Raw genomic sequence first — 24,778 nt, 5'->3', positions numbered from 1 at the left:
GCTGAGGGGCAAGGGATAGCAAAGGGAGTGCTAACACAGCGCTTAGGGCCATGGAAACGGGTCGTGGCTTATCTTTCAAAGCGCCTCGATCCGGTTGCGGCAGGCTGGCCTAACTGCCTCCGGGCCATTGCGGCCACCGCCTTATTAGTTAAAGAAGCCTCTTAACTCACCTTTGGGCAAGAACTGCAAATCATCACCCCCCACGCAGTCGAAACCCTTCTCAAAAACCCCCCTGAACAGGTGGCTTTCTAATGCAAGAATTACTCAATACCAAGTTCTTCTCCTTGATCCATCCAGAATAAAGTTTCTTCAAACCTCAGCTTTAAACCCAGCTACTTTGCTGCCAGAGAATAATCCCAGCCAACCCGTTCATAACTGTGTCGAAACCTTAGCTGCAACCACCAACCTGCGTGAAGACCTAACTGACCTGTCACTTCAAAACCCAGATGAAACTCTCTACACTGACAGGAGCAGTTTCATTCAAGATGGGACTAGGGTCGCTGGAGTGGCAGTAGTAACGGCCTCTAAGGTAATATGGGCCCAAGCCCTAAGCCATGGGACATCTGCGCAAAAAGCTGAGCTAATAGCCCTCACCCAAGCTCTTCGATGGGCCAAGGAAAAGGCAGTGAACATCTACACGGACAGCCGATATGCGTTCGCCACCGCTTACGTGCATGGGGCCATCTATCAGGAACGTGGCCTCCTGACCAGTGGGGGAAAGGACATTAAAAATGCCTAAGAAATACTAAAGCTTTTAACAGCCCTTTGGCTTCCCAGAGCAGTAGCCATAATCCACTGCAAAGGACATCAAACTTCAAACACACCCGAAGCAAAGGAAAATGCTTTCGCCAACCAGACAGCCAAAGAAGCGGCCCTAAAACCAGTGGGGCCCCTCCAAGTCTTGCCCCTCCTACCACCTCAGGTACTAAAAGCTGTTCCAACTTACTCAGACTCTGACATTCGTCTAGGTCAAGGACTCCAAGCTAGAGAAAATCCAGAGGGGTGGAAAGTCCTCTCCGACTCTAGAATCCTCCTACCAGAGGCACTGGGAAGAGACTTAATTTCAAAAATGCATCAGAGTACACACCTGGGAGGGACAAAATTAGCTGAATTGCTAAAAACTGACTTCTGCATGCCTAAGCTTTTTCAGGTTGCAAAAGAGGTAAGCAGAAGATGTCACGTCTGTGCCCAAGTTAACCCAAGCCATGTAAGTACCCATGCTACCCCCAGTCACCGCCTAAGAGGTCAGCTCCCAGGAGAGCAATGGGAAATAGACTTTACGGAACTGCCTCCTGGACCAGGGGGATATAAGTACTTACTTGTGTTGGTGGACACCTTCTCAGGATGGGTTGAGGCCTACCCAACTTGGTCAGAGTCAGCTCAGGTAGTAGCTAAGAAATTATTGGCTGAAATTGTCCCTCGGTTTGGCCTACCAGTAGCAATGGGGTCTGACAATGGTCCAGCTTTTATAGCCCAAGTTACCCAAAACTTGGTAAAAGCATTAGGAATCAAATGGAAGCTACACTGCATCTACAGACCGCAAAGCTCAGGACAGGTAGAAAGAATGAATCGGACACTTAAGGAAACCCTCACCAAACCTAAATTAGAGACTGGTGGAAACTGGGTGAGCCTTCTTCCATTTGCCTTACTTAAAGCTAGGTGTACTCCTTATGTAAAAGGTATTACTCCATATGAAGCCATGTTCAGCAGGCCACCCCTGCTCCTCCCCAAGTTAGGGGAGGAGCAGCTTGCCTCCCTGTCTAACTCTGAACTTCTCAAGTCCTTACAGGCTTTACACTACAGCTCCAAAAACATCCATCACGTCGTCTGCGCCCACCGTCTGAAACCTGACACCGCGGAAGAAGAAACCCCTACTGCTGAACCTGGTGATTTAGTGTGGATCAGAAAAAGGAATCCCTCCTCCCTTGAGGCATGCTGGGCTGGGCCTTATCAGGTGATTCTAAGTACACCAACTGCTGTGAAAGTCGCAGGTAAAAGATTTTGGATACACAAATTAAAAAGGCAGACTCTGACCAGAACGCAGAATGGTCCATACAAAAAACATCAGATTCCCTAAAACTTCGGCTGCAGCGACGTACGCCATTATGCTGACTCTAGTAACAATGCTAGCCACTGAAAACCCCCATCAAGCCACTAATTATACATGGCAGTTAAGTCGCACCATTGATGGAACAGTGGTCAGCCAGATTAGCACCCCTGGCAGCCCTAAATTTGTTTTTGACCTATGTAAACTATTTGGGAGACTCTGGAATCTACCAGAAGCTGTAAATACCTATTTGAGAGGGGGAAGGGTAGAGCTTAGGGGCTTCGGTTGTGGTAAATTAGAACTGGAACGAGGGCTATCGCATAGTCAACATTACATCTGTCTGCAAAGAAGTGCCTCAAAGTGTGGGGGAGAGGATGATTATTTCTGTTATAGTTGGGGCTGTGAAACCATAGCCCCATGGAAAAATGTTGATCATTTATTAAAGGTCACCAGGGAGATAAGGCCAGAAGCTCCTATTAAAAATTGTGTAATTGGGAACTGTAACCCTGTTACTGTTGAACCACAGCAGTATTGGGAAGATTCCCAGTGGTTGGGGGGAAAAACATGGGGATTGCGCCTATATGTATCAGGATATGACCCCAGAGTGTTATTCACTATTCAAAAAAGGAAAATTCCTAAGCCCTTAAATCCAATAGGCCCCCTGGACCCCACTGACATCAAAATACCTGTAACAACTACTCCTTTCCCATTTACCTGTCCTTACTCCACCATAAAAAGCCACCCCTTATCTCCAAAAGCAACTTCCCTCCCTCCACCTCCAAACTCCTGACAAGAGTCTCTATTCAATACACTTAAACTCATGTTTAAATTCTTAAACCAAACTTCCCCCAACTTAACTGAAGATTGCTGGCTATGTCTAAACCCCGAACCACCCTATTATACAGGCCTGGGAGCTAACCGGAATATAGGAGTAACTAACAATGACATTCACAATATCTCCCTATCAAATATTCACCAAAATTCACACTATTGTCCCTGGGGCACTACCCCTAAGCTTACTTTAGGTGACTTTCAAGGACAAGGAACATGCTTCCAGTCCCCTCAATTCCCTCTATCTACTTCTCCTTACATTAATTCTTGCACCTCTGTAACCATTTTTACTAACAGCCCAGCAGGTCATACCAGATACTACTTAGTAGCGCCCAAAGGAACATGGTTTGCCTGTACAATGGGGTTAACGCCATGTTTATACCCCCCCATCCTCATGCAACCTAAGGCTCCAGTACTATGCATTCTCACCCATGTCCTTCCCCAAGTATATTACTACTCTGGTGAGGAAGGTAGGGAGCACTTCAGGCTAACTAACCTCAAACAAGTCAAGTGAGGGGGACCAATACTAGTGCCAGTGCTCCTGGGACTTGGCGTAACTGGGGCAACCGCAGTAGGAACCACAGCACTTGTCACAGGGGACCAAAATTTTAAAAGCCTTAGTACTCAGATTGACCAGGATCTAAAAACCTTAGAAGAGAGCGTTACTAAATTTGAGGAGTCCTTAAGCTCATTAGCAGAAGTAGTGCTCCAGAATCAGAGGGGACTCGACCTTGTATTCTTAAAGCAGGGAGGGCTTTGTCTAGCCTTGGGGGAAGCATGCTGTTTTTATACTAACCACTCAGGTGTAATTAAAGAAAGTTTAAGCCAACTCTGAAAGAGAATACAGGATAGAGAAGAGCAAAAGAAAAAGGAGGCAAATTGGTTTGAAAGTATATTTTCTCAATCTCCATGGTTAACTACCTTAATATCAGCAGTTGCCGGACCCCTGACTCTTATCATGTTAGCCTTAATCATAGGCCCCTGTGTTATAAACAGTTTAGTTAAATTTGTCCAATGGCGTATTCAAAGCGTGAAGCTTATGGTTTTTCAGTCCCAATATCAATATCAATACTTACCCTCGGAAGAAACAATGATTTGATTCTCCCTAAAAACCAGTGGGGAATGAAGTGGGCTCCCTCCCCTTAATCTGTAACAAGAGAGTCCCCTTCCCCCTCAACCGGTAATGACTGAAAAGTAAACATTAAAGCCCTGAGAGGAAGGGAGTGAAACTGTGCCGTTTTAGGGAGTGAGACTTGCAGATGTATGCATTAGCCAAGTGTAACCGTTCCAATAATTAACCATTGCACCAGCCTTGAGAAAATTTCTCAAGGTTGCTAAAGATCTTAAGCTCCCATTAATTAACCGCCAACTCTGCTTTTGTCAAAGTAGCTTGCTTGCATTTTCAGGATGTGATTTCTGCCTATATTAAGTCTCAAGCACTCTCCGGTTAGGCTGCTGCTGCTTACTAAACTCCCTGCGCAGAGTGACAGGCGGCAGCTGCCAGCTGGCTGACTAATAAAGGCTCTTTAAATTCTGTTTGGCTGTCTCGTACCTTAACTCACGGGCACCGTAACAGAGAGATCAAAACATATTCAAAGAAAACTATGAGAACTGGTAAATGGAAGGCGTTGGTATTACTCCAGTATTATAACTAGTGGAATTTGGAGTTTAAAGTAAAAAACGACTAAGTTTTCTCATCTTGCTGTAATTTTCCTTAATCTACTTTACTTCCTAAGGTTTAATTTTTCAAAACCATTTTCCTGATTTTTTTTTTTTTTTGGTCTAATGCATTGAGAAGCAGTGGTTAGAACCTTTAGGTCAACCACCCCACAGAAAGTCCTTTGAGTCCTGCTTGTACTGCCCAGAATGCTAACCAGATGTCCTAAAAGACATGCACTTAGCAGTACAGCATGTTGAGAGCCTCTGGCAAGCAGGCAAGAGGCAGCAAGGATCCCAGGCAGGGGCAGGGGCAGAATAGAACAGACAAAGCTCATTCTTATCTAGGGAAGGAATAGCAGTGAATATCACTAATCTGAGGAGGATGGAAAGTCTACTCCCATCTGGGCCAGCTCAGACTCCAGTGGTCAGATGTGGGGAAGCATAGAGTTGCAAGGCTTATAAATGGCAACAAGTGAAATGTTAATAGGAATATCCCGACTGTGAAATATGAGGACAGAATTGATGGGAACAAGGAGAGGCTTTTTGGCCTACTGAGTAATGACTCAGTCCCATTTGGAAATTGAGTTGGAAAATGGAGACCTGAGAAAAAGGAAGACACTGATACTTTTGGGTAGACTGGGGTAGTCTGGAGAACAAAAGAAGGGAGACTTTTCTTCCAAAGACAGCAGCTAATGTTCAGGATCCTTGCCTGCAGAAGTTTTATCCCTTCCCTACACTGCAGCTCTGACAAATATTGAATTGCTCTCTGAATGCTTTCCACAGTAGTAAGCACTTAAATTGAAGTCAGAGTTAAATTTACATTATGACCCCTTAGCCTGACTGAGACAAGGAGCCAAATATTTCTTACTAATTTAGGCCCCTCTCTGGCCATAACCTTTTTCTTGTGAGTTTCTCTTTCCCCAAAGGCCAGGGCAAAGTTTCCTTTTGTCTTTCTTTGAGCTTGAAAAAATGGAATCATACATACATGCTGGGTCCTAGATTCACTTCATTTGTTGTTGATGTTGTTGTGTATTGAGGTATAGTTTACATATAGTAAAGCTCACCCACGTTAGGAACACAGTTATATAAAATTTGACACATTTTACAGTTGTGTATCATCACAATCAAGATAAAGAATATTTCCACTATCCCCAAAAATTCCCTGGGCCAGCCCCTGAGTACCTCTGATCTGATTGCTTTATCTATAGTTTTGCCTTCTCCAAATGTCATATAAATGGAATCGGAGAGGCGGGGCAAGATGGCGGACTGGTGAGCTGTATGTTTTAGTTACTCCTCCAGGAAAGTAGGTAGAAAGCCAGGAACTGCGTGGACTGGACACCACAGAGGAATCTGACTTTGGGCATACTTCATACAACACTCATGAAAACGTGGAACTGCTGAGATCAGCGAAATCTGTAAGTTTTTGTGGCCAGGAGACCCGCACCCCTCCCTGCCAGGCTCAGTCCCGTGGGAGGAGGGGCTGTCAGCTCCAGGAAGGAGAAGGGAGAACTGCAGTGGCAGCCCTTATCAGAAACTCATTCTACTGATCCAGACTCCAACCATAGATAGACTAAGACAAGACACCAGAGAATCTGAGAGCAGCCAGCCCAGCAGAGAGGAGACAGGCATAGAAAAAAAAAACAACACGAAAAACTCCAAAATAAAAGCGGAGGATTTTTGGAGTTCTGGTGAGCATAGAAAGGGGAAGGGCAGAGCTCAGGCCCTGAGGCTCATATGCAACTCCCGAAGAAAAGCTGATCTCTCTGCCCTGTGGACCTTTCCTTAATGGACCTAATTGCTTTGTCTCTTAGCATTTCAATAACCCATTAGATCTCTGAGGAGGGCCCTTTTTTTTAATCCTTTTTTCTTTTTCTAAAACAATTACTCTAAGAAGCCCAATACAGAAAGCTTCAAAGACTTGCAATTTGGGCAGGTCAAGTCAAGAGCAGAACTAAGAGAGCTCTGAGAAAAAAGGCAATAATCCAGTGGCTGAGAAAATTCACTAAACACCACAACTTCCCATGAAAAGGGGGGTGTCCGCTCACAGCCACCATCCTGGTGGACAGGAAACACTCCTGCCCATCACCAGCCCCATAGCCCAGAGCTGCCCCACACAACCCAGTGTGACGGAAGTGCTTCAAATAACAGGCAAACACCACAAAACTGGGCGTGGACATTAGCCTTCCCTGCAACCTCAGCTGATTGTCCCAGAGTTGGGAAGGTGGAGCAGTGTGAATTAACAAAGCCCCATTCAGCCATCATTACAGCAGACTGGGAGCCTCCCTACACAGCCCAGCAGCCCAGAACTGCCCTGGGGGAACGGCACTCACCTGTGACATAGCACACTCATCCCTCAACAGAGGACCCGGGGTGCACAGCCTGGAAGAGGGGCCCACTTGCAAGTCTCAGGAGCAATACGCCAATAGCAAGGACTTGTGGGTCCGTGGCAGAGACAAACTGTGGCAGGACTGAACTGAAGGATTAGACTATTGTAGCAGCTTTAAAACTCTAGGATCACCAGGGAGATTTGATTGTTAGAGCCACCCCCCCCTCCCTGACTGCCCAGAAATGCGCCCCATATACAGGGCAGGCAACACCAACTACACACGCAAGCTTGGTACACCAATTGGACCCCACAAGACTCACTCCCCCACTCACCAAAAAGGCTAAGCAGGGGAGAACTGGCTTGTGGAGAACAGGTGGCTCGTGGACGCCACCTGCTGGTTAGTTAGAGAAAGTGTACTCCACAAAGCTGTAGATCTGATAAATTAGAGATAAGGACTTCAATTGGTCTACAAATCCTAAAAGAACACTATCAAGTTCAGCAAATGCCAAGAGGCCAAAAATAACAGAAAATTATAAAGCATATGAAAAAAAACAGACGATATGGATAACCCAAGCCCAAGCACCCAAATCAAAAGCTCAGAAGAGACACAGCACCTAGAGCAGCTACTCAAAGAACTAAAGACAAACAATGAGACCATAGTACGGGATACAAAGGAAATCAAGAAGACCCTAGAAGAGCCTAAAGAAGACATTGCAAGACTAAATAAAAAAATGGATGATCTTATGGAAATTAAAGAAACTGTTGACCAAATTAAAAAGATTCTGGACACTCATAGTACAAGACTAGAGGAAGTTGAACAACGAATCAGTGACCTGGAAGATGACAGAATGGAAAATGAAAGCATAAAAGAAAGAATGGGGAAAAAATTGAAAAAATCAAAACGGACCTCAGGGATATGGTAGATAATATGAAACATCCGAATATAAGACTCATTGGTGTTCCAGAAGGGGAAGAAAATGGTAAAGGTCTAGGAAGAGTATTCAAAGAAATTGTTGGGGAAAACTTCCCAAATCTTCTAAACAACATAAATACACAAATCATAAATGTTCAGTGAACTCCAAATAGAATAAATCCAAATAAACCCACTCCGAGACATATTCTGATCACACTGTCAAACACAGAAGAGAAGGAGCAAGTTCTGAAAGCAGCAAGAGAAAAGCAATTCACCACATACAAAGGAAACAGCATAAGACTAAGTAGTGACTACTCAGCAGCCACCATGGAGGCAAGAAGGCAGTGGCACGATATGTTTAAAATTCTGAGTGAGAAAAATTTCCAGCCAAGAATACTTTATCCAGCAAAGCTCTCCTTCAAATTTGAGGGAGAGTTTAAATTTTTCACAGACAAACAAATGCTGAGAGAATTTGCTAACAAGAGACCTGCCCTACTGGAGATACTGAAGGGAGCCCTACAGACAGAGAAACAAAGAAAGGACAGAGAGACTTGGAGAAAGGTTCAGTACTAAAGAGATTCGGTATGGGTACAATAAAGGATATTAATAGAGAGAGGGGGAAAATATGACAAACATAAACCAAAGGATAAGACGGCTGATTCAAGAAATGCCTTCACGGTTATAACGTTGAATGTAAATGGATTAAACTCCCCAATTAAAAGATATAGATTTGCAGAATGGATCAAAAAAAATGAACCATCAATATGTTGCATACAAGAGACTCATCTTAGACACAGGGACACAAAGAAACTGAAAGTGAAAGGATGGAAAAAAATATTTCATGCAAGCTACAGCCAAAAGAAAGCAGGTGTAGCAATATTAATCTCAGATAAAATAGACTTCAAATGCAGGGATGTTTTGAGAGACAAAGAAGGCCACTACATACTAATGAAAGGGGCAATTCAACAAGAAGAAATAACAATCATAAATGTCTATGCACCCAATCAAGGTGCCACAAAACACATGAGAGAAACACTGGCAAAACTAAAGGAAGCAATTGAAGTTTCCACAATAATTGTGGGAGACTTCAACACATCACTCTCTCCTATAGATAGATCAACCAGACAGAAGACCAATAAGGAAATTGAAAACCTAAACAATCTGATAAATGAATTAGATTTAACAGACATATACAGGACATTACATCCCAAATCACCAGGATACACATACTTTTCTAGTGCTCACGAAACTTTCTCCAGAATAGATCATATGCTGGGACATAAAACAAGCCTCAATAAATTGAAAAAGATTGACATTATTCAAAGCACATTCTCTGACCACAATGGAATACAATTAGAAGTCAATAACCATCAGAGACTTAGAAAATTCACAAATACCTGGAGGTTAAACAACACACTCCTAAACAATCAGTGGGTTAAAGAAGAAATAGCAAGAGAAATTGCTAAATATATAGAGACAAATGAAAATGAGAACACAACATACCAAAACCTATGGGATGCAGCGAAAGCAGTACAGAGGGGGAAATTTATAGCACTAAATGCATATATTAAAAAGGAAGAAAGAGCCAAAATCAAAGAACTAATGGATCAACTGAAGAAGCTAGAAAATGAACAGCAAACCAATCCTAAACCAAGTAGAAGAAAAGAAATAACAAGGATTAAAGCAGAAATAAATGACATAGAGAACAAAAAAACAATAGAGAGGATAAATATCACCAAAAGTTGGTTCTTTGAGAAGATCAACAAGATTGACAAGCCCCTAGCTAGACTGACAAAATCAAAAAGAGAGAAGACCCATACAAACAAAATAATGAATGAAAAAGGTGACATAACTGCAGATCCTGAAGAAATTAAAAAAATTATAAGAGGATATTATGAACAACTGCATGGCAACAAACTGGATAATGTAGAAGAAATGGACAATTTCCTGGAAACATATGAACAACCTAGACTGACCAGAGAAGAAATTGAAGACCTCAACCAACCCATCACAAGCAAAGAGATCCAATCAGTCATCAAAAATCTTCCCACAAATAAATGCCCAGGGCCAGATGGCTTCACAGGGGAATTCTACCAAACTTTCCAGAAAGAACTGACACCAATCTTACTCAAACTCTTCAAAACGTTGAAGAAAATGGAACACTACCTAACTCATTTTATGAAGCTAACATCAATCTAATACCAAAACCAGGCAAAGATGCTACAATAAAGGAAAACTACCGGCCAATCTCCCTAATGAATATAGATGCAAAAATCCTCAACAAAATACTTGCAAATCGAATCCAAAGACACATTAAAAAAATCATACACCATGACCAAGTGGGGTTCATTCCAGGCATGCAAGGATGGTTCAACATAAGAAAATCAATCAATGTATTACAACACATTAACAAGTCAAAAGGGAAAAATCAATTGATCATCTCAATAGATGCTGAAAAAGCATTTGACAAAATCCAACATCCCTTTTTGATAAAAACACTTCAAAAGGTAGGAATTGAAGGAAACTGCCTCAACATGATAAAGAGCATATATGAAAAACCCACAGCCAGCATAGTACTCAATGGTGAGAGACTGAAAGCCTTCTCTCTAAGATCAGGAACAAGACAAGGATGCCCGCTGTCACCACTGTTATTCAACATTGTGCTGGAAGTGCTAGCCAGGGCAATCTGGCAAGACAAAGAAATAAAAGGCATCCAAATTGGAAAAGAAGAAGTAAAACTCTCATTGTTTGCAGATGATATGACCTTATATCTGGAAAACCCTGAGAAATCGACGATACAGCTACTAGAGCTAATAAACAAATTTAGCAAAGTAGCGGGATACAAGATTAATGCACATAAGTCAGTAATGTTTCTATATGCTAGAAATGAACAAACTGAAGAGACACTCAAGAAAAAGATACCATTTTCAATAGCAACTAAAAAAATCAAGTACCTAGCAATAAACTTAACCAAAGATGTAAAAGACCTATACAAAGAAAACTACATAACTCTACTAAAAGAAATAGAAGGGGACCTTAAAAGATGGAAAAATATTCCATGTTCATGGATAGGAAGGCTAAATGTCATTAAGATGTCAATTCTACCCAAACTCATCTACAGATTCAATGCAATCCCAATCAAAATTCCAACAACCTACTTTGCAGACTTGGAAAAGCTAGTTATCAAATTTATTTGGAAAGGGAAGATGCCTCGAATTGCTAAAGACACTCTAAAAAAGAAAAACGAAGTGGGAGGACTTACACTCCCTGACTTTGAAGCTTATTATAAAGCCACAGTTGCCAAAACAGCATGGTACTGGCACAAAGATAGACATGTAGATCAATGGAATCGAATTGAGAATTCAGAGATAGACCCTCAGATCTATGGCCGACTGATCTTTGATAAGGCCCCCAAAGTCACTGAACTGAGTCATAATGGTCTTTTCAACAAATGGGGCTGGGAGAGTTGGATATCCATATCCAAAAGAATGAAAGAGGACCCCTACCTCACCCCCTACACAAAAATTAACTCAAAATGGACCAAAGATCTCAATATAAAAGAAAGTACCATAAAACTCCTAGAAGATAATATAGGAAAACATCTTCAAGACCTTGTATTAGGCGGCCACTTCCTAGACTTTACACCCAAAGCACAAGCAACAAAAGAAAAAATAGATAAATGGGAACTCCTCAAGCTTAGAAGTTTCTGCACCTCAAAAGAATTTCTCAAAAAGGTAAAGAGGCAGCCAACTCAATGGGAAAAAATTTTTGGAAACCATGTATCTGACAAAAGACTGATATCTTGCATACATAAAGAAATCCTACAACTCAATGACAATAGTACAGACAGCCCAATTATAAAATGGGCAAAAGATATGAAAAGACAGTTCTCTGAAGAGGAAATACAAATGGCCAAGAAACACATGAAAAAATGTTCAGCTTCACTAGCTATTAGAGAGATGCAAATTAAGACCACAATGAGATACCATCTAACACCGGTTAGAATGGCTGTCATTAAACAAACAGGAAACTACAAATGCTGGAGGGGATGTGGAGAAATTGGAACTCTTATTCATTGTTGGTGGGACTGTATAATGGTTCAGCCACTCTGGAAGTCAGTCTGGCAGTTCCTTAGAAAACTAGATATAGAGTTACCATTCGATCCAGCGATTGCACTTCTCGGTATATACCCGGAAGATCGGAAAGCAGTGACACGAACAGATATCTGCACGCCAATGTTCATAGCAGCATTATTCACAATTGCCAAGAGATTTAAACAACCCAAATGTCCTTCAACAGATGAGTGGATAAATAAAATGTGGTATATCCACATGATGGAATACTACGCGGCAGTAAGAAGGAACGATCTTGTGAAACATATGACAACATGGATGAACCTTGAAGACATAATGCTGAGCGAAATAAGCCAGGCACAAAAAGAGAAATATTATATGCTACCACTAATGTGAACTTTGAAAAATGTAAAACAAATGGTTTATAATGTAGAATGTAGGGGAACTAGCAATAGAGAGCAATTAAGGAAGGGGGAACAATAATCCAAGAAGAACAGATAAGCTATTTAACGTTCTGGGGATGCCCAGGAATGACTATGGTCTGTTAATTTCTGATGGATATAGTAGGAGCAAGTTCACAGAAATGTTGCTATATTATGTAACTTTCTTGGGGTAAAGTAGGAACATGTTGGAAGTTAAGCAGTTATCTTAGGTTAGTTGTCTGTTTCTTACTCCCTTGCTATGGTCTCTTTGAAATGTTCTTTTATTGTATGTTTGTTTTCTTTTTAACTTTTTTTCATACAGTTGATTTAAAAAAGAAGGGAAAATTAAAAAAAAAAAAAAAAAAAAACAAGGAAAAAAAGATGTAGTACCCCCTTGAGGAGCCTGTGGAGAATGCAGGGGTATTGGCCTACCCCACCTCGATGGCTGCTAACATGACCACAGACATAGGGGACTGGTGGTTTGAAGGGTTGAGCCCTCTACCATAGGTTTTACCCTTGGGAAGACGGTTGCTGCAAAGGAGAGGCTAGGCCTCCCTATGGTTGTGCCTAAGAGCCTCCTCCCGAATGCCTCTTTGTTGCTCAGATGTGGCGCTCTCTCTTTGGCTAAGCCAACTTGAAAGGTGAAATCACTGCCCTCCCCACTACTTGGGATCAGACACCCAGGGGAGTGAATCTCCCTGGCAACGTGGAATATGACTCCCGGGGAGGAATGTAGACCTGGCATCGTGGGACGGAGATCATCTTCTTGACCAAAAGGGGGATGTGAAAGGAAATGAAATAAGCTTCAGTGGCAGAGAGATTCCAAAAGGAGCCGAGAGGTCACTCTTGTGGGCACTCTTACGCACAATTTAGACAACCCTTTTTAGGTTCTAAAGAATTAGGGTAGCTGGTGGTGGATACCTGAAACTATCAAACTACAACCCAGAACCCATGAATCTCGAAGACAATTGTATAAAAATGTTGCTTATGAGGGGTGACAATGAGATTGGGAAAGCCATAAGGACCACACTCCACTTTGTCTAGTTTATGGATGGATGAGTAGAAAAATAGGGGAAGGAAACAAACAGACAAAGGTACCCAGTGTTCTTTTTTACTTCAATTGCTCTTTTTCACTCTAATTATTATTCTTGTTATTTTTGTGTGTGTGCTAATGAAGGTGTCAGGGATTGATTTAGGTGATGAATGTACAACTATGTAATGGTACTGTGAACAATCAAATGTACGATTTGTTTTGTATGACTGTGTGGTATGTGAATATATCTCAATAAAATGAAAATAAAAAAATAAAAAATAAAAAAAAATAAATGGAATCATGCAATGTGTGTAGCTTTTTAAATTTGGTTTCTTTCAGTTGGCCTAATGATTTAAAAATTCAACAGATGTTGCATCTGTTGGTATTGATTCCTTATTATTTTTGAGTAGTATTCCATTTACGGATATGTTACAAATTGTTTGTCAGTTCCCCAGTTGGTGGTTATTTTATTTATTTGCAGCTTTGGTAATTTTGAATAAAGCTGCTATAAAATACATGCTTAGGTTTGGTGAGGTCATATATCTTCATTTGTCACAGGCAAATACAAGAATGAAATTGCTGAATCTTTATGAGACATGTATGTTTAAGTATAGGTAACTGCCATACTGTTTTCCAAAGCGACAGGAATGTTTTGAATTTCAACCAGCTATGTATGAGAGTTGCAGTTGCTCCACATGTTTGCCAGCATTTTGGCAGCTGTCGGAAATAAAGTGGTACCTGTAAGGGAATAAACGCTCTCTCGGTTCTGGAGGAGAAAAGAATTTATTTATGATCTTGCAAGATGGGGCGTCCAGCCAAACACGCGGAAGGCTGGCGCCCCAGAGGAAGAGAGTGGCGATGTTTAAATCTCCTACTCCTAATTCGCAAGTCCCTCCCCTGTTTCCCTATTGACTGGGTACTACAGAGGTTACAGCCTATCCGAGAACACTAACTAATTCATCTTTTGAGATTTTAATTTGTACAGCCAATCCCAGAGAGCCAACTAGCTCATTATTGAGATTTTGAACTGATTAGCCAATGCCCCCCCAAATTTTTATTTTTTTGCTGTGAGTTCCCGCCTCTGATACTACCTCATGTCTCTTTACATCAGGCAGATTCTCTCTTCTCTTTGTCTGGGGCTTGTTTAAACTGGTTTTGCCTCCATTTCCCTTATTCCATGCTGTCTCTATGTGAAAACGAAACTTATTCCTTTCTTACAGCAGCCAGGGTTTTTTTGTTTGTTTTCTTTTTTTTCCCTAGCCAAGCAATTAGATATGAACAGTAGCTTTTGTGTTTCTAATTTGCATTTCCTAATGTTTGATGATGTTGAGCATATTTTTACATGCATATTTACCATCCATATATCTTGTTTGGTGAACTCTATTCACATAGTATGCCCATTTTTAAACTTGTTTTGTTAATTTTCCTATAATTGAGTTTTGAGCATTCTTTATATATTCTGGATACAAATCCCCCTTATCAGATATATGTTTTATAAATATTTTCTTCCAGTCTGTGGCTTATATTTTAATTTTATTAACATTGCCATTTAGAGATCATGCATGTTAAATAATGATGAAATCCAGTTTATCATATTTTTCTTTTATTGGGTGTCCTTTTTGAGTCCCAAGAAATTTTTGCCTGATCCCATGTAACAAAGATTTTCTCCTTTGTGTATTCTAGAATTATTATAGCATTTTTTATTTTTGTACATGGTGTGAAGTATGTGCTGAGGTTCAGATTATTTTTGCATATGGATGTCCAAATATTACTGCATTATTTATTAAAAATCAATAATTTCTCCATTGGACTATTTTCACCCTGGTTGAAATCAAGAGACATATATGAGTGGAATTATTTTGGATAATAAATCCATTCTATTCCATTGATTTATGTAGCCTTTCTTTTTTTAAAATGCAATTTCATTGAGATATATTCACATACCATACAGTCATCCCAAGTGTATAGTCAGTTGTTCACAGTATCATTATATAGTTGTGCATTCATCACCACAATCAATTTTTTGAACATTTTCATTACTCCAAGAAATAAAAATGAAAATAAGAATAAAAATAAAAGTAAAAGTAAAAAAAAAACACACAAAACACTTCATACCCCCCATTATTCATTTACTTTTTCTCTCCCCTTTTTCTACTAATCTGTCCATACACTGGATAAAGGGAGTGTGAGCCACAAAGTTTTCACAATCACACAATCACACCATATGAGCTATATAGTTATAAAATTGTATTCAAGACTCAAGGATATGGAATGTGGTTCAATAGTTTCAGGTATTTTCCTCTAGCTACTCTAATACACTAATAACTGAAAAGGGATATCAATAAAATGCATAAGGTGGTTCCACAGGAAGCTAACTATGAGGTTGCCATTTGGTCCTGCAACCCTGTTATTGGGTATATACTTGGAAGAACTGAGAGCAGGGACGCGAATGGACATTGTACACTGGTATTTATGGTGGCTGTATTCATGATTCACGATGGATGGAGGTGACCTAAGGGTACAGTGACCAATAAACAGAACGGTGAACTGTGGTGTATACATTCAATGGAATATTGAGCAGTGGCAAGAAGAAAAGAAGTTGTGAGGGATGCACCTAGGTGAATGGACCTTGAGGACAATATGTTGAGTGAAATAAGCCAGAATTGGAAAGATAAATATTATAGCACCTTACCAATATGGACTAACTATGATGTGCAAACTCTGAGAATTAAATCTGAGGGCACAGTTTATCAGGGAAAGGCTTATGGTAAAAGTTCCTAGATTGTAAGCTCTGACAGCAGTCACATCTATTCATGAGTTACAGTGGCTTTTTCTAACTTCTGAAATGATGAGCTGTTTGTGTATAACCTGGTCAGTCCCTGGAACTTCAAGTATCTGTGCAACACCTGAGACACAGAGCCAGAGTTCAGCTGCTCTGAATGTCAGCATTAACCTATACAGCAAATGTTAATGAAGCTGAAAAAGATCAGACTAATTAGAGATATGAACAAAACAGACTTGATTAGAACTAAGGTAAATCAGTTTAAAGGGAAAGGGATGTATTGACTGTGTTTTAAAACTTCAACTTCTATGTGAGAGCAAAGGAAGAGATGTTTATTTGGTGAAAAAAATCTATATTTTCTGTAGCACACTATATAATTTAACTTGTATGGTCAGTTTATTCAAACACCATAATTACATGGAACCTTGAATAGGGGGTGAGATCTGGTTGGTTTGTACAGGTTAGCATGAAGCCCTAATATATCCCAGAGTAATTTGGGCAGAGAATAACAATGTATTTGCAAAGACCCCTTGAGGGACTGGGGAAAATTTGGAAATATTAAACTTCCCCATCTGGGAAATTCCTGATATTCTTGCAAACATTGGGGACTACCATTGTAGTAGGCCAAGCCCTTGATCTTGGGGCTTGTACTTACGAAGCTTGTCACTGCAAAGGAGAGGCTAAGCCTACTTGTAATTATGTATCCTTTCTTTTGCAAATACCACACTATCTTGATTACTGTAGCTTTGTAGTAAGTCTTAAAATAAGGTAGTATTAGATCTCTAACTTCGATCTTTCTCAAAAATTTTTTTAAGCTATTCTAGCTCTTTTACTTTTCTGTTAATTTCACAAAAAAAATATTGCTGGGATTTGGGTTGGGGCTGTGTACAATTATTTATAGATTAATTTTGAGAGAATTGACATCTTGACCATAATTAATCTTTCTATCCATGAATAGGGCCTATGTTTCTATTGATGTGTCTTCTTGGTTTTTCTCATCAGTGCTCCATACTATTCAACATATAAATCTTGAATGTATTCTGTTAGCATTATTCCTAAGTATTTAATATTTTATGGTACTATTGTAAATGCTACTCTTTTTTTAAATTTTTTTTTTAAATGCAGAGATTATTTAGTGGTTTTAGGTGTATTTATGCAAAAAGAAGTCCTCAGTATCTAAACAGTTTGTAGGATCCCTGGTGTGCAACCTATCCCTAGAATGAATGGTAATTTTTTTATTTTTCAAATTCAGTTTTATTGAGATATATTCACATATCATACAATCATCCATGCTGGACAATCAACTGTTCACAGTACCATCATAGACTTGTGCATTCATCACCCCAATCAATTTTTTGAAAATTTTCCTTATACCAGAAAAAGCAAGAATAAGAAAAAAAATAAAAGTAAAAAAGTACACCCAAATCATCCCCCCTCCAACCCTATTTTCCACCCAGTTTTTGTCCCCATTTTTCTTCTCATCCATCCATACAGTGGTTAAAGGGAGTGTGATCCACAAGGCTTTCACAATCACACTGTCATCCCTTGTAAGCTACATTGCCATATGATCGTCTTCAAGAGCCAAGGCTGCTGGGTTGCAGTTTGATAGTTTCAGGTATTTACTTCTAGCTATTCCTATGCTTTCAAACCTAAAAAGGGTTATCTGTATAGTGCATAAGAAAGCCCACCGGAGTGACCTCTTGTTCAGTTTGCTAATGCTGCCAGAATGCAAAACACCAGAAATGGATTGGCTTTTATAAAAGGGGTTTATTTGGTTACACAGTTACAGTCTTAAGGCCATAAAGTGTCCAAGGTAATGCATCAACAATTGGGTACCTTCACTGGAGGATGGCCAGTGGCTTCCGGAAAGCCTCTATTAGCTGGGAAGGCACGTGGCTGGTGTTTGCTCCAAAGTTCTGGTTTCAAAATGGCTTTCTCCCAGGATGTTCCTCTCTAGGCTGCGGTTCCTCAAAAATGTCACTCTTCGTTGCTCTTGGGGTGTTTGTCCTCTGTTAGTTTCTCTGGAACAAAAGACTGATTTCAAAGTCTGTCTCCAAAATGTCCCTGTAAACTGCAGCTTCTCTCTCAGCTCCTGTGCATTCTTCAAAGTGTTCCTCTTGGCTGTAGCAAGCTTGCTCCTTCTATGTGAGCTTATATAGTGCTCCAGTAAACTAATCAAGGTCCATGCTGAATGGGTGGGGTCACACCTCCATGGAAATTATCCAGTGAAAGATCTCGCTTAGAGTTGAGTGATCACATCTCCACGGAAACATCCAATCAAAAGTCTCCAACCCGATCAACACCAATAGTTTCCTACCCACACAAGACTGCATCAAAGATAATGGTATTTTGGGGGACATAATACATTCAAATCAGCACACTTCTCGACTCCATTTGGAATCTCTCAGCCAGTGCTACTTTATTTTGTTTCATTTCACATCTCCTTTTTGGTCAAGAAGATGTTCTCAATCCCATGATGTCAGGTCTAGATTCAACCTCAGGAGTCATATCCTGCGTTACCAGGAAATTTACACCCCTGGGAGTCAGATCCCACATCGGGGGGAGGGCAGTGAGTTGGCTTAGCTAGAGAGAGAGGACCACATCTGAGCAACAAAGAGGCACTCGGGAAGATTCTCAGGCACAACTACAAGCAGGTTTAGCCTCTCGTTTGCAGTAATGAGCTTCGTAAGGGCAAGCCCCAAGATAGAGGGTTTGGCACACCAAACCGCCAGTCCTCAATGTTTGTGAGAACATTAAATGCTACTCTTTTAAAATTAAATTTCCAATTCTTCAATGCCATTATATAGAAATATAATTGATTTTGTGTATATTGACTTTGTATCCTGTAACCTTGTGAAAATCGCTTATTAGATTTAGATTTTTTCATATATTATTCTGAATTTTTATTTGTAGAAAAATATATCATATATAAAGATGGTTTTATTTCCTCCTTTTTAATCTGTAGAACTTTTATTTCTTTTTCTTGACTTATTGCTATGCAGGACCCCCAGTATGATGTAGATAGGAGGGATAGGAAGAGTCACCTTGCTTTTTTCTTGATATTAGGGGAATGCTTATAACCTTCACCATTAAGTATGACATTAGCTGTAGGATTTTCTGAAGACTTCTATTATCAGGGTTAGCAAGTTTCTTTTTATTCTTAGTATGTTGAGCATTTTTGTCATGAATGGGCACTAGATTTTGTAGTGTTTGTTTTTTTTCATTTATTGAAATGATCATTTATCCTTTATTTGATTAATATGGGTTATTACATTAATTGCTTTGGGGATGTTAAACCAACCTTGCATTCCTAGAATAAACCCTATTTTGGCATTTAATACTTGGAATATACATATTGCTGGCTTTGGTTTGCTAATATTTGTGAGGGCTTTAGCATCTGTATTCATGTGGGATCTTGGTCTCTAATTTTCTTTTCCTGTGAGATCATAGCCTAGCTTCAACATCATGGTAATAACTCTAATGGGTTGAGAAGTTTTCCCTACTCCTCCATCTTAGAGAAGGGTTTGTTGAAGACTATCATTGTTTCTTTTTAAAATGATGTCCCGTCTACTAGTTCTACCAAATACTGAGATAGAAATGTTGAAGTCTCCAGTTATATTTGTGGAATTATCTATCTTTCAGTAAATTATGAATTTACTTCATGAATTTTGAAGTTTTGTTGTTAGACACATTGTATCTACCACAAATTTACCTTGATGAATTGATCACTCCATCTTTATGCAATATCCCTTTTTATCCTTCGTAATATTCTTTCTATTAAAGTCTACCTTTAAAGTAGACACCCCAGCTCCTTTACACCAGTATATTTTTGGTATCTCTTTTTCTATCACTTAATATTTTATGTTTTAAAAATTTTATCATGGTAAAGTATATATAATGTTAAGTTCGCCATTTTAAAATTTTTAAGCAAACAACTGTCATTAATTACATTCACAATGTTGTACAATCATCACTATTACCTATTTCCAAAACATTTTCATTGCCCTAAACAGAAACTCTTCCCACGCCCCCCTATCCCTGGCCCCTGGTACTTTCTCTCTCTATGAATTTGCCTATTCTAGATATTTCATGTAAATGGAATCATATAGCATTATGCTATTATGTCTGCTTATTTCACTTATAATAATGTTTTTAAGATTCATCTATGTTATAATATATGCCAGAACTTCATTACTTTTTATTACTGAATAATATTCCATTGTATCTATATACCACATTTTGTTTATCCATTCATCTATGTATGGAAACTTAGGCTATTACTACCTTTTGGATATTGCTATGAACCTCTGAGTACTTGTTTTCAATGCTTTTGAGTATATACTGAGGAGTGCACGTTGTGGGTCATATAGTAATTCTATGTTTAATTTTTGAGGAACTGCCAGCTATGCAAATTAATATTGCCAGCTGAAATGCATGAGGGTTCCATTTTTGCCATATCCTCACCAAAACTTATTTTCTGTTGTTTTTTTTTTTTTTTTAATAATGACCATCCTAGTGGGTGTGCACTGATGTTTCACTGAGGTTTTAATTATATCCCTAATGATTAATGATGTTGAGAAACTCTGAATGTGCTTATTGGCCATTTGTATATCTTCTTTGGAGAAATGTTTATTCAAGTCCTTTGTTCATTTTTTAAAATGCAGTTTTATTGAGATATAGTCACATACCGTATAGTCCATCCAAAGTATACAATCAGTGGCTCACAGCATTATCATATAGTTGTGCATTCATTGCCACAATGAATTTCAGAACATTTTTATTACTCCAAAATAAAGAGAAAAAAAACCCTCAAAGTATCCCACATACCTTATCCCCCACTTTGTTCATTTCTAATCGGTTTGTTTGCCTTTCTGTTCTTGAGTTGGATGAGTTCCTTATATATTCCATATTAAACCCTTATTAGATATATGATTTCCAAATATTTTCTCCCATTCTTTTAACTTTAAATTAAATAAGTTGTCTTTTAACTTTATTATGTTCTTTGCTGCACAAAACTTTTTAATTTTTAAAAACAGCAATTTTGCAAGTTTTCTTTTGTAGGTCATGCTTTTGGTGTCATACGTAAGAATCCATTGCCACTTACAAATTCCTGAACAATTCTCTGTATTTTTTCTTTCAAGAGTTTTATGATCTTATGTATTAGTATTAGATCTTATGCTCAGGTCATGAATCAATTTTGAATTATTTTTGTATATGACATGTGATGGGCATTCATTTCATTTTTTTTTTTTTTTGCATGTGGATATCCAGTTTTCCCACAACATTTATTGAAGAGGATACTCTTTCCCCATTGAATGAACTTGCCACCTGTGTTGAAAATAAATTGACCATAGATGTGAGTTTATTTCTGAATTGTTAATTCTTTTCCGTTGGTCTATTTGGCTGTCCTTAAGCTAGTACCACACTGTTTTGATTCCTGTAGCCTTGTTGTAAGTTTTGGATAGTGAGGTGTGAGCTCTCAATTTGTTCTTTTTCAAAATGGTTTTGGCTGTTGAAGACTTGTTGCCAATCCATATGGGTTTGAAGCTTGGCTTTTCTATTTCTGCAACAACAAAAAAGCTACCAGGATTTTGATTGGGATTTTGTTGAATCTTCAAATTGCTTTGGGTACTATTGACATTTTAACAGTATTAACTCTTACGATCCATGAGCACAGGATGTCTTTCCATTTATTTAGGCCTTCTTTAATTTTTCAGCAATATTTTGTAGTTTTCTTTGTACAAGTCTTTCATATCCTTGGTTAAATTTCTTGCTAGATATTTTATTTTTTAGTTGCTATTGTGAACAGAACTGTTTGCTTGTTTCCTTTTTAGATTGTTCATTGTTGGTATATAGAAATGCAACTGATTTTTGCATTGATCCTGTACCTTGCAAGTTTGCTGAATTTGTTTATCAGCTCTACTAGCTGTCTTGAGAATCTTTGGGATTTTCTCTATATAGGATTATGCCACCTGTAAGTATAGTTTTACTTCATCCTTTCCAATTTGTTTTCCTTTAATTTCCTAATTGTTCTGGCTACAACTTTAAATATTGAATAACTGTAAAGCAAACAGCCCTATCTTGTTCCTGATCTTAGGGGAAAAGAGAGAAAGCTTTCATTCTTTCATCTTTGAGCATGTTGTTAGCTGTGGGTTTTTCATAAACCATGTTAAGGAAGCCCCTGTTGGGGATTTATTCATGTCCTCCACAAAGACATGTTCACATTTAAATCCACATTTCTGTGGGTGTGAACCCATTTGTAAACAGGACCTTTGAAGATATGTTATTAGTTAGGGCATGGACTCATTTGTGGTGAATAGGATCTCTGAAGAGTCTATTTAGATGAGGTCAAATTGAATCTAGTGAGCCTTAATCCAAATGACTGGAATCTTTATAAAACAGAAGGAATGTAGGCACAACCAATCAACAGAAACTAGAAGTAGGTAGAAGCTAGATGTAGGAGAAGAGAGAGAGAAAGAGGGAGAGAGAGAGAGAGAGAGAGAGAGAGAGAGAGAGAGAGAGAGAGAGAGAGAGAGAGAGAGAGAGAGATTGCCATGTGTTGCAGGATTGCCATCACCAGAATGCTGCAGACTTTGGAAAGCATGAACTTGCTGTCACCCTGATTTCTTAGCCTCTGAGACTTTTAGCCAAAAAAATCCCTGTTCTTTAGGCCAACCCATTGTGTGCTATTTGCCATAGCAGCACTGGAAAACTAGGACAGATCCCCTCTACCCCTAGTTTTCTGAATGTCTTTATCATGAAAGGGCTTTGGATATGGTCAGATGCCTTTTTGACCTCGGTTGGGATGATCGTGTGATTTTTTTCTTTCATTCTGTTAATATGGTGTCTTACATTACTAGAGTTTCTTGTGTTGAACCACACTTGCTCTCCTGGGATAAATGCCACTTATTTGTGTTGCATAACTTTTTTATTTTATTTTATTAGAGAAGCTGTAGGCTTACAGAAAAATGCAGGGAATATATGCCATATAATTTTTTAAAATGTGCTATTGAAATTGGTTTACTAGTTGAAAATTTTTGAATCTATAATTATAAGGGATCTTGGTCTGTGATTTTTCTGTTCTTGTGCTGTTTTTTATGGCTTTGATATTATGGTAATGCTGGCCACATAGAATAATCCTCTGATTATTTAGAAAGTGTTTGAGAATGATTGGTGTTAATTCTTGGAATGTTTGGCAAAATTCATCAGTGAAGCCAACTTGCCCTGAACTTTTCTTTGTTTGTGAGGTTTTTAATTATGGATACTAGCGTTTTGTCTGTTGAGATTTTATATTTCTTCTTGAGTCAGTTTAGAGAATCCATGTTTTTAAGAATTTGTCTGTTTAATCTGGGTTGTCTAATTTGTTGGCCTTCAATTATTCATAGCATCCTCTTACATTTCTTTTTATTTCTGTAAGGTTGGTGGTAATGCCCCTACTCTCATTTCTGATTTTACTTATTTGCATTGTCTTCCTTTTTTTCTATTGTCAAATTTGTCAAATTTGTTGCCCTTTTAAAGAACCAATTTTTGGCTTGGTAATTCTATTTTTATATTGTATGTTGCTTTATCTCCACTCTAATCTCTATTATTTCTTTCCTTCTGCTCACATCAGATTTAGTTTACTCTTTTCTCTCCAATTGCTCCAGGTGTGAGGTTAGGTTACTGACTTGAGATCTTTCTCCTTTGATAATGTAAACATTTACAGCTATAAATTTTCCTCTGAGCACCACCTTTGCTATACCTCATAAGTTGCATTATGTCGTGGTTTTGTTTTCATGGTCTTGAGGTATTTTGCAGTTTTCATTGTGATTTGTTCTTTGATCCGTTGGTTAGGAGTGTATTGTTTAATTTTCACATGTTTGTGAATTTCATTTTTCCTGATGTTATTGATTTCTAGCTTCATTCCATTGTGGTCACAGAAGATAGTCTGTATAATTTCAATTGTTTTGAATTTATTGAAAATTGTTTGGTGACCTAATATATGGTCTATGCTGAAGAATGACCTATGAGCAGTTGAGGTGAATGTGCATTTTGCTGTTTGGGGGTTAAGTATTCCATGTATGTTAGTTCTAGTTGGTTTGTAGTATTTTTCAAGTCCTCTCTTTCTTTAATGATCTTTTGTCTAGATATTATCCATCTTTAAAGTTGTGTTTTGAAATCTCTGACTATTAGTGTAGAACCATCTATTTCTCCCTTCAACACTGTCGATGTTTGCTTCATATATTTTGGCATACTGTGATGTTTATAATTATTATATCTTCTTATCGAATTGATCTTTTCATCAATGCATAGTGTCTTTTTTTTTGACCTTTGTAACAGTTTTTGACTTAAAGTCTATTTTAACTGATAATAATACAGTCATCTAAGCCCTTTTTTAGTTGCTGTTTGTGTGAATATTTTATTTCATATTTTCACTTTCAACTTATTTGTGCCTTTGAATTTAAGGTGAGTCTCTTCTAAACAGGATACAGTTATAGCCATTCTCCAGTCTCTGCCTTTTGATTGGAGAGTTTAATCCAGTTATGTTTAAAGTAATTGCTGATAATATGCAGGACTTACTTCTGCCACTCTACTGTTTGTTTCTTGTGAACCTTACATTTTTTTATCCCTCATTTTTCCATTGCTATCTACTTTTGTGTTTATTAGGTCTTTTGTGGTGAATCATGAAGAATCCCTTCACATTTCCTTTTGT

This window comes from Choloepus didactylus, chromosome 4 (assembly GCF_015220235.1).
Source record: "Choloepus didactylus isolate mChoDid1 chromosome 4, mChoDid1.pri, whole genome shotgun sequence".
In the NCBI taxonomy this organism is placed as follows: Eukaryota; Metazoa; Chordata; class Mammalia; order Pilosa; family Megalonychidae; genus Choloepus; species Choloepus didactylus.
This window is presented reverse-complemented; position numbering follows the sequence as displayed.